Genomic DNA, 14,615 nt, shown 5'->3' on the forward strand with positions numbered 1-14,615 from the left:
CATGAGGTGGGAAGAGAGTAAACTAGTTTTCATTTCCTGTTTTCTAAGAATACATAGGAAAGTCTTAATTAAATAATATCATCATAAACATAAGTTGAAAGATGAACTATGATGATATTATTCAGGCCTTCAGATGGTAAGTATATTCTTAAAATAGTAACTGGTTGACAAGAATTAGGCATCGTCATTTTCTACCAAAACTAGTGTGAGCTGTTAAGATGGAAGATAGCAATGCGGGGAGAGCAGCACCAAACAGTTAACCAAATTCCAACAATTAAGTTGGATGCCTATAGTACATTTGGGAAGCTTCACTAACTGCATAAGGAGTCTGGTTTGATGCTTAGGTGCCAGAATTAATATCTGTTGTTGGCCAGATGTGTTTCTTGAAGTGGGCACACTCTCAATCTGGAATTCAGCTTAAGGCCTGATTTTGGTGGGTAGTGCTAGACTGTGACTCAGAACCTAAAACTGAAATGATTTTCCTACATTTTGCATCCTCAAAGGAAGATGGTCTCCCAGTAGGTGTTAACGATGATGAATTTACAGAAGTGAAGCTTCATGAGGTTCTGGAAATAAAAGGTAGAATTTTTCAGAAGTAACAAAATCAGGAGACTGTTGACTTCTCCTGACACAGAGGGTCTAATTTTTCACCAATAGTGAAAAGTAAGGCTCTGTAATTTTTTTTTTTTAATAAAAAAATCTTTCAAATAGGTTTTTCTTCTATGAAAAAAGATTGCAAACATCTTTTTTTTGTAATGTTCACCTTCATTAACATAACTTGCTGACTTCCTTCCTCAGCTGCAGTTCTTCCTACACTCAAAGGTCAGAAAAGAGCAAGATCAACAAGCCACACATCTGGCTGTCTCTCTTTCCAACTGGAACAAAGAAACAATTTTTTAAATGTCTTTTTGAGTTAATTGTAAACAATTTGGTTTTGGAGTCGCTGACTTGCAGCAAATGTTTGTCGTAGGCGGACGCAGGGAAAAAGGACTATGTCCTAATGCAATTCCTCTGTGGCCAGTGAGGGGAAAAAAAACCCCAAACTTAAAAAAAAGAAGGATGTCGTGATCCTTCTAGCATTGAAGTATGCTCAGAATTTTGAATGAATGTATAGGACATTTCACAAGCTTAAAATACATGCTTTGAAGAAGCAGAGAGACTAGTAGTTGCTCATTTTCCTATACTCTTGTATACAGTGATACTGATTTCCACCCCTCTTTATTTTCAGTAGCTGTTCATGTATATACAAATTGACAATGATAAAAGACCAGGGACAAACAACAGGAATAGGGGGAAATAACTATTTTAAAATGAGGGTTCTGCTCTAGTACTTTTTTCTTGTCTTTATATCATTCCTAAATGCTTTTTTCCAGTAAACATCTCTCAAAAAACTATATTTACAGTCATTAACCCTTAAGTAACATTTTGAAAACTAATCCTTAAATGATTTTCTTACTTTCCCAATTATTGTAATTTTTTTAATACCTTCTAGCATCAGGTAGCATCAGTTTATCTAATCTGTTAGATTGACTTCTTTAAAAGTGTTTTTTTTGCTAAAGTAAACATGTGGTTTGACTTTTGGTACTTTCACACTTCACAATGGGAAATACTAGAATTGTTGATGTACAGCACTTCTGAAACCTCAGCTACTTTTAAAATACCGTATTATACCTTTATGTGTCTAATCTGAGCTCACATTACTCTGATATTTTGTTTGCTTTGCTTAATATGTCTATCATGATAGTTTTATTTCTAACCTGACCATCCTGCTAAATATTTGCAAATGTCTTGATGTGAAAACTAAATTGGTAATGCTGGTTTAGTAATACATTTGACTGCTTGGAATGATGCCTAAATTTCTGACAAACTTGAACAAAATGAATCATCCAAAGAAAATGTTTTCTGTCTATTTGTTTGTAGGATGAAAAAATGCACTGTACTAAGATTATTTTTTGTCAAATGTAGGTGTTTGAGTTGATAATGCCACTTAGTGGATAACAGCCTTAACTGCAGCCTTTTTTCAAAACCAAATCAGGTGGCAGACAGTTATCTTGATCAGTATCTGAGTTTTCCTCTTGGCTAAGAATATGCGTGTTTTCAAAGAACCTTTTATTATCAGCCGCATTTTAGGAAGTTTATGATAGCCAATTCAGTTTCTAGATGAGGCGTATTAAAATGTAGGAATCATTTGTTACAGAATTTTAAACTTCTTATAGGAAAACAGGGATGCATATTTAATTTGACTGGAAAGATTAAACAACAATCTTAGTCGTCTTGCACTGGTTCTCTAGGTTAATGAAATGTAATTGGTCATAAATTTGATGGTTTAGGCAATGCTTCGTTTTAGCATTTATGGTTGGGAGATTGGCTGGGCAAACATGCAACTAGAACCAGCTGATTCTTCAAGAGTTGAATTGAAGAGGACCTGATTGAGAGTAGTTAGTGCGTCTTCTTGGAAGACATTGTGGAGGGCATACACAAAAGGGGAGTATCGCACTGGGCTGGGTCCTGCTTTAGGTGGACTTCTGTAGACTTAATTCTGTTTTGGAATATCAGAAAGGTGAGAAAGACGCCAAATGTCTATTCCACCGCTGTCATCTGCAATTATTACTTCTTGAATATATTCTTTTCATTAAGACTCCTCTGTGCTAAGCAGTTTGGATGGTAGTATTAACAACTTGGTCTAGTTGATACAAAATCTAAATAGAGAAAAACTCAGACTTTTTATCTGAGACCAATGTATATATGCATATATATAGTTTATGTTGTGTATAGATGTATATTTTTTCTTATATCAGTGTATTAAACAAAAAAAAATCCATTCTATAATAAAAGAATACTGTCCTCTGCAATTTAATGGCTTTTTAATGGAAAAGTGTTTTTGTGCTGTTGAAACATGTATTGATTTAGGTGTTTCCGTTCTTTTTCAGTCTTTAAACTGTGTTCTTTGAACTCCCCCCCCCCCCCCCCAAGAAAATTTCCATTACTTCCTATCAACCTCAATAGTCTTCACTCACTGAGCATTTTCTTGCTTAATCTCTCAGGCTTCTCTGAAGTTTTCAGTTACGCTGTCTTTGTTAGTAAGTCACTTGAATAAACTGCAACTAAAATAATGATTGGCTCGGAGAAGAAGGAAGAAAACTTAATTCAATTTCCAGACATGTTTCAGTGGTGTATTACAAAATAGTTTTATTAATGATGAATATTAACACCTTTTTCCAGAAAATTTCTCTCTTAATAGTATCATAGAATCATTAAAGTTGGAAAATACCTTTAAGATCATCAAGTCCAACCATCAACCCAACACCACCATGCCCACTACACCATGTCCTGAAGTGCCATGTCTGTGCGTTTTTTTGAACGCCTCCAGTGATGGTGACTCCACCACCTCCCTGGGCAGCCTGTTCCAATGCCTGACCACTCTCTCACTATAGAAATTTTTCCTAATATCCAATCTAAATCTTCCCCACGAAATTGGGAATAATTGAGCTTTTTCTGCTCCATCCTATCCTCCAGAGAATTCACATCATCTAAGTCATGAAGTAAGGGGAACCCAAGTTTTAAGATCGCCTTAGTGCTGAAGTCACACAGGCATTTTTCCTCCCCCTAACGTGCACTGTGCTGTTCTTGCACAACTGCTTGTGTCTCTGGACAGCCAGGGCAGACAGCTTTGAGTCAGCAAACAGAAAGTTTAGTTAAGTCCATGACTGCAACCTTGATTTTTATTACTGTGTTACAGTTGCAATCTTGATTTATCTTTTTTTTTTTTTCTTGTAAGAAGCAACTATTTTTCCGTTCTTGGTTAAACTCTGATTTGCAGCTCTCTGTGTACGTGTGTGTGTACACATACATTGTGTACATTTGTATGTGTGTGCTCATATAATTTAACACAATTTACATTTTTTTAACAAGTCACGTGGCTGTTTCTAAAAATATTTTTAATTGAACTATTTAATTAGCTGCTTATAATTTGAATTTTTGTTAGAAAGCAATGAATGATGCTTTTACAAGGGTGTATTTCTTTCATATTTGACTTATGTCACCTCTACTGAAGTGTGAATGGCGGGTTAGTTACAACTGAGAATGAAACCAACAAGGCTGTTAGATCCTTTTTATGAAAAAATAAAATGTGAGTTTTGCTCTAAACCTAAATATAGTGTCTTTTCTGTAGTTTCTAGTTCTAGAAGGCTTGATCTGCCTTTCAAACAAGAGTATTGAACAGAGGCAATAAAAAATACTGGATGTAACTTACCTCGCTCCATTTTTGACGGCGGATAATTGGCATTTTAAAGCTAGCGTATCTCATCCAGTGTATCTGGGTTTCAGTCAGAGACTACAAAAAGAAAGAGAGATTTCTTCTTTGTCAACTTCTAATCTGCTTCTTAACAGCAAAAGAAATAATGCTAGTCAAAGCGTCTTCAATAAGTGTAAATAAAAATGGTATTTCTGTTCACATAGAGAAAACATCTGTCCAGGGGCTGATGCAGCATGGGTTAGATGCTGGGCTGGGATGCCCTGCTAACAACGCTCACTGGCCTGGGGACCTCACTCCCTGCTCGGCCTGGTTGCCTGTACGCTGTTCAACGGTCCAGTAGAAATGATGGTTTTCATAATTTTTGATGCAGTCACAGTTTCTTTTGAAATAAGTTCCAAGTTTCAGCTGCAGGAAAGGGAGAATGATATAATTTTTTAATACTATTACTTGTTCTGAGATGTAGTTATTAACACGTGATCTAGATTAGTCTGTCTTTAGTTGGAGAAGCAAGGGTAAGAGGAACAGCTCATCCACCGACCCCGGAGCTGCCCCCCCCGGCAAAGATGCGTCTTGACGTCTGCGTCTCCTGCAGGAGGAGGTTAGCGCAGGTGCTTCGCGCGTACATAAGCTAATGGCTGGATGTAGTCCTGGCCTTTTGCCGAGGCCTGGAGGCAGTAAGCGTTTCAGAAGAGCTCGCCGGTTTCTCTTTGGAGCGTGAATTTCCCTGTGCTTCGTGACGGAAGCTCGGGCGTGTCCTTCCGCCGTGCGGTCGGGAGCCAGGCCCGGTGGGCGGATGAACGGCGGCGGCCGGGCGGCAGCAGGGGGCGCCCCCGCCCTGCGCGCGGGCCGCGCGGCGGCGGCTGCTGGCCCCGCCCCGCCCCTGCTGAGGCAGCGCGCGTCCGTGGGCTGCTCCGCGCGCTGTGGCCGCCTCCTGCGCAGGGCGCCCACCCGCAGCCGCGTGGGGCTGCCGGAACAGCCGCACGGCGGCCGCTCGCGTGCGTGGGCTGCGCTTCGCGCACGTGGCTGGGCCGTGCTCCGCGGGCCTCCGCGGGCTCCCGCGGCTTCTCGCGGCGGAGGGAGCGAGCGAGCTGCGTCGTCAGCGGGGCTGTGGTTAATCGCCATCCGCGTCTGTCAGTTAGATAAAAATAGGTTTTATAGCGAAGGGGGAGTCGGATACAAAGTCACAACTGTGCATCAATTTTATTGTCTTGGTAAAAAGTTATTGTGCCGGTTTCATTGCTAGGTGAGGAATAGCTTCCATAGCGGTCTGAATGAGTTACTGCGGAGCCTGTCGGGGCCAGTGCGTTATTTTAATTGTCGTTTACGCTTACGAGAAATCTGATTTTTAATTAAAAGGCCGGTTTTAATTCAGCACCAGCCACAGTACTCCTTCCTTACTGGGCATCTTGGGCAAAGAGCAGACTTGTTACTACGCCAAAAAAAGCTGCCTTGGTTTTTGGCAGCTGGTGTTGGGGCACTGGGGCATGTTTGGCATTCTGGGCAGGTAAGATACATTGTCTGAAAATAGATTTCCGAGGGAATGCGCATCTTAAAAGTGTTAGGCACGATGCAAAATTAAGAATCTCTTTATCTTGACATCGTTAAGAGGGCTAATGTGCTTGTCTAGTAACTAAATGCAATTTTCAAGGCAGACTATTTTGCAGAAAAGTGCCATGGACCCGATCTGCCCCTGTACATTTCAGTGAAGGGAATGTTTAATGTGAAAGGGTAGGAATTACTAAAATAAAATCATAAGGGATTTTAAAATGACAGAAACCTAATTAAGTAAAAAGGAGGAGTTTCATTGGAATTTATGCTTTTCTGTAACTCCTGCATCATACAGATTAGACTTGTGTTTTGGAAGAAATATGTTCTTGCTCAGTATTCAGTCCCCTCGTCCCTTGACTGTGAGAGCAATCTTTGAAAAATTTTGGAGTTTAGCAACTTTCTAACCTGTTTTATGTGTAATTTATAGTCCAGTATAATGATTAAATATTTTTTCCCCAGTCTTTCTGCTTACCAGTCTATCTGCGTTTGTGGGATTGATTTGGTTTTTTCCCTTGAGTGGAGTATTTTACATTTGTATTTACTGGATTTCTTCTGCATAGTATCTCCAGTTTATCAAAATGATTTTGAATTATGATCCTATTTTCCAGGATACTTTTATTCCCCTGTAGTTTAGTGCATATTTTAAAAGGTTACTTTCTTCTTCTCTGCCTGTCACTAATTAATGAAAAGTATTGAACAAAACCAGATCTATACAGTGATACCAGATACTATTTAAAAATACTATCCTCTTTTTTGCCAGTAAGCCACTGACAACTACTTTTTCAGATTTTCAGTGTTGCAGCAAATTTAAAGTACTAAGTAGCATTTTCTCTTTTCTCATCTCCAGTAATTTCTCAAAGCTCCCTCCTTTTTATATTTCTTCACTTCCTTCAGTTCTTCGGTATCTTACACAGGCGTATTGATTCCAAGTCTCCATTTTATCTATTTTGTCCATTGGAGTAACCTGTTGTGTATTTTCTTAACTGTTGAGTTTCCTGCACTCCCTCATCCCTTAAGTCAACTTTCCAAAAGACCTAGTCTTCCAGATACCTGAGATTACTGAAACTGCTTTTTTGAAATCATGATCTACAGTTTGCTGGTTTTTCCTTGTTTAGTAACCTCTGCTGTTTTTAATTAATTTCTCCTGAATTTCCATCCTTATATTCAGTTAATTCTCCCCATAAGTATCAAACAAGGCTAAAATAGCCATTCTTTTGACAGACTTCTCTGTGTTGTAGAAAGAACATTTATCACTCCAGGAGCTTGTACAGATACATGGTTAACTAACCCTTCTGAAGCTTCTCGCTCCATTCTGTTACTCAGATGCCTTCGTAGTTCAGCAAAACCTTCTTTACCGCTTTCTTGGGATTAGGTGGTCTCTCAAATTGCTGTCTTGGGATGATACCTGTTCTTTCCTCCTTTACCCTCTACCAGAGACAGGGTAGTCTGTCTACAGGAAAATGCAGGAAGTTTTTCTTTTACCTTTTTCCAAAATTTTAATTAAAAAAAAAAAAAGTGTTATCCTCCAGTCTATTTACAGTGTTTTTTTGATTATTTTTTTTCCCTAATAGAACTCTTGCTTTTTCCATCAACAGCATCATAACACAAATTCGTCAGCAAGTTTTCTTATTTTGTGTAATGAGATATTAAATAAGACCACTGTTACACAAATGGAAGTATTTCGTTACACAGATAGAAGTATTTTAAACTTACTTACCCTAAAGTTCCATATTTTCATCTTTAATTACTCAAATCTTGAGCTATTGATACATATAATCAGCCACAGCTATCTTAATGGCAGTAATGTCAATATGTTTCTTTGATCAGAATTGTCTGCTTCGTGTTTTAAAATACTGCTTGACTTCTTTCCCCTTTTCCAGAAAAGAATGCTTGTAAAGACTGCTTCAGATCCATATCTTAGAGATTATTGCCCTCCAAACCAGAAATACAACTTCATCTGGCAAAATGCATTATGTTCTGCATACTGACACATTCAGAGCAGATCACTAGCAAATATGCAGTAAGAAATGTAGTCACTGTAGGATTTATGTCTGACTTGACTGAGATCAGACGTACTGTTTTGGCATTTGTGTATTAAAAAGAGAAGTAACATAGGTAAGGAACAAAGTTAACATGCAGAGACTTACTGCCATTATCAACCGGCACAAGAAATAACTTGAAAATAAAATCACTTTTAGGAGGAAAGTCTGTACCGTAGTTGCACAAAGCACTAGAATATGACGGTTTTCATCTTGTTTTTTTCAGACCCTTGCACTGGATGTCCTGTGAGTGTAGTACAAAATACTCTGTGGGGTGTAGTCAGAAGGCTGAATAATTGGCAGTCATTAACAGACAGAAAGGACCAGCAACATCTTTTTCTGTTTCTGACTTTTCACCTAAGAGTCCTGTTGGTATCCTAGATGATCTAGATTAGATTTTTCACTCATTATATTCACAAACGTTGAAACCAGCTACCTTTTCAAATGCCCAAATCCTTAGATTTCCAAAACTGAGTGTGTTCTGAGATGGTTCATTTCCTTTTTCACTATGATTTTGGTGAGAGAAGACAAGGAAAAGGAAACTTTAAGAGGAAGATGGTGATGTGGCTGCTCTTCTTCGTACAAGACTTCGGAAGAACTAAGTCAAACTCCACCCAGAAAAAAAGGCAATTTTGTTTTGAAGGAAGAAACACTTAAACTAGCCAAACCCGTTCTGTTTCTGCTAAAGGTATCTATCTCTCTCCTGTGTATCTTTGGTAAACAAGAGTATATCCTGCTTTGCTTACCTAACAGCATCAATTGGTAGAGGCTCCATTTACTGTGTGCAGGGAAATCGTGTCCCTGTTTTCTGTCTGAGCATCTGTGGATGCGATGCCCTATTCAAACTATTGTTTGTTGTAACTGTTGTTACTCTACACTCAGGTGGAAGGATCAAAGTGTAACAGTGTTTTCTTAATTTCAAATACAATTTTATTCTAATTACTTAACTGGCTTCCATTCTACATTTTTTGTTGGGGTTTGTTGTTGGTAGTTTGGGGTTTTTTTATTATGACCTATGAATCAGAATCCAGATACTTTAGTTGCCTGGTTTTCATCCTTTTATGATGGCTCTTCTAACATTATGTACTTAGAAAATATATAGGAGCTCTGTTCAAAGTATGTTCAGGTGTGAGAATTGGCATATAGAAACACACCCCCCTTGGTAAAGTTCTAAGTTCGTCTAAGGTAATCCTTTTTTTTTTTTTTTACCTTTTGATTTTAGTGAAACCATGAGCCAAGCTCCTTAATCCTTGGGGCTACGGGTACTAATATTGTTGGCCAGCTCTTTTAACGTTTTATGATTAGTGAAAAATGTATTTATCATTACAAAACATTTATTAACTCTCTTTGACTTGCCTCACCTTTTTTGTAGGTTTTAATTGTGTCCTGCAATCTGCATATTAGTTAACAGCAAAAGCTCTTGGCTTGAAGTGTTGCTTATCTAGGAAATGTAATAAAATAATTGTTCAAAGCAGGAATGATTCTTTTATCTTGGGTTACTTTCACCTTGAGCAACTTTCTTCTCTTATTCCACTTTTCATTTCTTTACATCTGTTTCTTGGGTTTGAATTTTGTTGGATTTTTTTTTTGTCTGTTTATGCTTTATCTGTGCAAGGAATATATGGCACCGGTTTTTCTTCACTTGTGTGTAAGTTGCTTCTTGGTGCATCTTGTTATGTGAGTATGTTACTTATGTTATTAAAATCTTATAAATACAGTCTTTAGGGGCCAACACTGGGGATAATTAGGGGTTTTTTTTTCTGGAAAATTAATATAGCTTGCCCTCAGAAAAGAACTTGGGTGTGTTTTTCCCTTATCTGTGCCTTACTAGAGAATCCTGTAAGTACTTCATGGTGAAATATCTTTGGGGTTTCTTTTGCAATTAGCATCTCTCAAACACAAATGTATGCCTATTTTTACTTTTTTTCTTAATATAACAGTAAAGTCTTATAGTTATTTCTAACATAAAGTGCATAGAGGACTAATACCATTTTCAAAAACTGACGTCTATTTGTGTAATGGAGACTATTAAATATCAGTAGTTATATTTCTCTTCACCAATGCAACTACAGTTTATAAGATTTAAACATTTACCAGTAAAACAGCTGAAGATAATGATAATACCATATCCATGAAAACATTCTTAACTATAATAAAATTGGAGAGGTGATTAAAAAAGTCCCTACTGTGGAGTTTGATGGGGATAAATATATGGTGCATTAGAAGCAAAACTAATGAATTGCCAAAATGCAGAAAGGAAAACAATGGGTAAAATAAAACTACGCAAATAATAATTGAGGGATGTGTAAAGCACAGTTTTCTGCAAGACACGATACCTTCATTGTATTTGGCACCATTCTTGGATGCATGTGGAGCACTGTACCTACAGTTGAGTGACCCACTGGAATTTGGACCCATTGGGGAGATTTCAGAGAAGGACAAGTCAGACTGGTCAGGTATAATAAAAAATGAACTGTTGTGATTGAGTTTGAAGAGCTTTTTGAGAGCTTTAAGAATACTTTAGACAAACATCTGTGCAGAATGACAGAGCTGCTGCTGTTCCTGTTTTGGGGTCTGGATAACTCCACCCCTAACACCAGAGATTTTATAGCATTGCTGTGAACATGAATCAAAACGCTTCCTTGACTATTCCTGACTCCAGCACTATGCTCTCACAGCAGTAATATTCCCAGTTTCTTACCCATGATAAAGCCCGTTCCGTTGGCTGAGCCTTGCAGAACTCCTTTCACGTGCTGATGGTGAGAGGGAGAAGTAGGGGATGGGGGGGGCATCCACGTGAAAGTGCTCCAGTCTCAGCCCATACCTCCACTCCATGGATGACTCCAAGTACTGCAGCATTCCGGTTTTCTTGGAGCTAGTCTTACAGAAATACTTGTGGTTTTAATATGTTTGCTGCCTAAAAGGAGAAAAAGACAGAAATGTTGGTAATAGAGTTGGCAGATTGATGATCTTAGAGGTCCTTTCCAACCTTGATGATTCTATGATAAAAAACAATCTTTCTTCCTCTCCCAAACAAAAACCAATGAGTGATACGGGTTTTATGCAGAAAACAAAGTAGGTTGTCATTGTTGAGAAACTTCCATGTTTTTTAATCAGGATTTCTTTCCTCATTTTGATTTTATTCCTTAACGGAATAAAAATGGTTTCTGAATCTTGCACTTCTGCTGTTTCCTTACAATCCCCTCACCAAACTTTATAGGTGAATATCACAATGATTTGGAATTGTGCATTTGATCTGAGAGATCTTGAGTTCAGATGCTGGTGGGTTTTTGAAACCGCAGCTAGTTATTCATGCCGTAAGGTCCGTTGCAGTGCTTTCATGACACTAACGTGCTTTGTACCGCAGGGTTCCCTCAGAGTGCAGGCTGGGTGCCTGTCTCTACCCGTGTAGGTGTGCCATTAGAAGTTACCTTTCCTAATTAGTCATTGCCACTCCTGAACTTGGGAGCCTCTGTTTCTCCTGAGACTTCCAATGGAGCTGCTCATGAGAACGCTCTCAGCCCCACTTCGTTAGGATGACCTAAATGAGTTTAAGCAGTAGGTGTTTGCTGATCCCGCTCATTTCGACAAAAGCCCTTTAGTTGTGTTTATGTAAGCGGGCAGATTTAGGAAATGGTATCTGGCAAAGGAGCACTGGTAAGCAGCAAAGGGTTGAGCTGGTGAATGTCTCCTTTTTCACGAACCTGAGGTTTAAATGCTTTGTCTGTTATACCTTCAGTGTAGCTACAGCGATGCTGGTGGTTTTGAGTTGGTAGTGATTAAATTAGTCCTGTACAGGAAGAAAAAATAAATTTGTACTTCTCTAGCTATTTATATAGTATTATGGCTATCATTTAAAAAGAATACAGAACTCCCCACTTCTAAATTATGTAAATCACTTAAAGCAGTGTGTAAACAAAGATTTCAAAGAAGAGTTAAATAACACGATATTGCTCTTTGGGCATGCAATATTTAATTGATAATACCCAGTTTGTGAACATTTACTAAATTTTCAAAACTGTATTTCGATATATAATAAATACACTTTGAAGTACATTTTCAGTATATGTATGTAAAATCCATTTCAGATTTGAAGGGTTGCATTTTGATTTGTTTTGGAGGGGTAGTGTTTTATTTATGACAATTCAAAAATAAATTGATTGTTTTAGTGGAGGTGAAAGAATTTATTTTCCATCCTAGATAATGCCTCTAGAATGTCAAAATTAAATTAATGAAATTTTAGGAAGAAAGTGGTGTGCTAGAAAATGAGCCTGTATTAATTTGTTCAGAGCTCAACATTTTTAAATATGCAACTGGATAATGGTATATAAAATGCAAAATGCTAAATGTACCTTCTTGTTCATTACTGGTTTACGGTTTATATATGACTGTGTGCCACTAATTAAATGTTGAGCATCAAAAATTGACTAATGAACTTTAAACTGTCAACAGTAGCTTAGAAAGTATTTTCTATATGCTTATGTAATATCTTAGAGTAAACTAATGGTTTGGAAAACAGTAGAAAACATGAAATTGCAAACATCATTGTCATGTCAACATGTCATCATTTCTAAAGCATACTGTTAAAAGTTAGAATTTTAAGGCATTTGGACACTAAAGAGAAGCTGCTATCATTTAGGAGTGCTGCAACAGCAATATTTTTATATACGCATTGGGTCTCATTTCAACAGTTAAACTGATTTAACTGTAAGTAAAATAAAATGCTTTCCAGTTTAATGAAATGAAATTTTATGCTTTTAAGTGAAACCTTTCTGATTTGCTCATGTGTATCAGCTGTTCATTTGCATATCTGTTGCAACTTCAGTATATATACAGAGCTGCTCAGAATTTATGTCATTAGTTACTTTGAAATATCATTAAAGATTATCCTGGCAGCAACTTGCAATTCCTGAGGTTGGGACTACATTATTAGCGTTTCCAGGGAAAGACAGTTTGGAAGATCCAATTACTGGGAAGCAGCAGTATATAGAAAAATATATAGAAAGAAATTATTCCGTTTGGGGCAAGGAAATATATTTATTAACACTTCCGTTAAGGTGAAGGTTGGCCTTTTAATACAGAGTTAAAAACCTAGCGTTGAATGATGAGTTATAGCTTGAAGTAAAAGTTTCTTGGAAGTGAATCTTGCTTTTAGTTGTGTTTTTTAGGAAACCACAAAGAAATTATTTCAAATCGTAAAGAAGTAAAGCATGTTTAGCAACTGCCTGAACCATATCTTCTAGATGCTGATGTTGAATATCAGTATTTTTGGGGGTTGATGTACATTGGAAATAGTGTCAAACCAGTGCCTTCGAAATCACTGGAAAATGCAGGCTGACCGTGAAAATGGGTATAAAGTTTGTGGCAGGGTTCTTGTTTCATCTTGTGACCTAAATAGCTGAATCGGTTTCTACACAGGAGTTGAAGGAGAGGGGAATAAATTGAAAAACAAGCTAAGAAATACAGTAAAAGTTCAGGGAAATACTCAGAATTCTCCAGAGCTGTGATGTGCTTTACTTCTGTAAGAAGGATCAGAAACCAGGGCTTAGGCACCTGACCTCAAGCTACTCAATGCAAATGAGGGAACATATCCTGAGGTTTTTGGCAAAAAGGCTTCCTCACTGTTCGAAGCATGCTGTCAACTAAACTGGTCTCTGGCTGCAGTGCTAACTTTGGCAGCAGAAGAAATGGTTGGATACACTCTGAAGATTGAAGGCAATGAGGTAAGATATGGCTTAAAATGAGTGGAAAGTGAAGAATCCAAACTGAGTCAGTAATTTAGATTGTGGTAGTATTTCATAATAATATAAATTGTTTCTTTCAAGGTTATGAAAAGGAAAATAAGTGTATGCATATTATATTGTCCTTTTTACATGCTAGTGATGAAATGTATTATTCCAGTGTGATGAAATATTAAATTACTGCAGATACAAGGTTTAATGCTGTATAAAATCTGTTTTGCTCTGTTTGCGTGTTTTTCCCCTTTGTAGACTAATCGCAAAGTTAGGCGCAGTTCATACAGTGTAGATCTTGTTCTGAAAGTAAAACTGGAAATGTTTTTCCTGCATATAAATGGATGTAACTTTATGAATAATGGAGAATGTTTCTTCATGTTTCGATATTGTATATGCAAGAAGTTGCTAATTGTAAAGGGCTTGACAGTCTGCTCAGTGGATCTGTTCTGGAGAGAAAATTTTGAAGATGTATTTAATGCAAAACAAAGCTATTTGTCTAACAAAACCCTGATTTACATGAAGCTGCGTGCTCTGAATGGATTCTTGATTAAATTTATATCATTTTATGGAATGCCTATGACTGCTTCACAATCTCTAAGCCTTACATTATCTCCCTAGGTTTTCCTGATACAGAAATACGTCCTTTATATGCATATAGAAATTAGGGCTGATAATACTTTTACTTCTGTAATGCTTAGGGGAGAATTTGAAGAAAACTTTGTCTCATATGGAGTGTTAGCCATGTACATGCTTACAATGATTTTTTTTGTAGTCTAATTTCTTAAGTGGGAAAAGAGTTAAACTGAAAAATAGATGAGCATCAGATGTGAGCCCCAAGAGCTGTGGTTTAGAGTACTGAGAATATTTATCTCTAAGGCAAAAATCAGTTTTCAATCTGAGTTTTAAATCTAAAATTACATTTTTCTACATCCCTCCAGGCAGAGCACTTTATCCTTATATGTGCTTTTCATGGTTTAATTTTTCTCTCTTCTGAGAAAAAGTTTAAATTTGCCCAAGAAAGGTATACTTTTGCATAAT

This window comes from Phaethon aethereus (assembly GCF_964289735.1).
Source record: "Phaethon aethereus genome assembly, chromosome: 3".
Lineage (NCBI taxonomy): Eukaryota > Metazoa > Chordata > Aves > Phaethontiformes > Phaethontidae > Phaethon > Phaethon aethereus.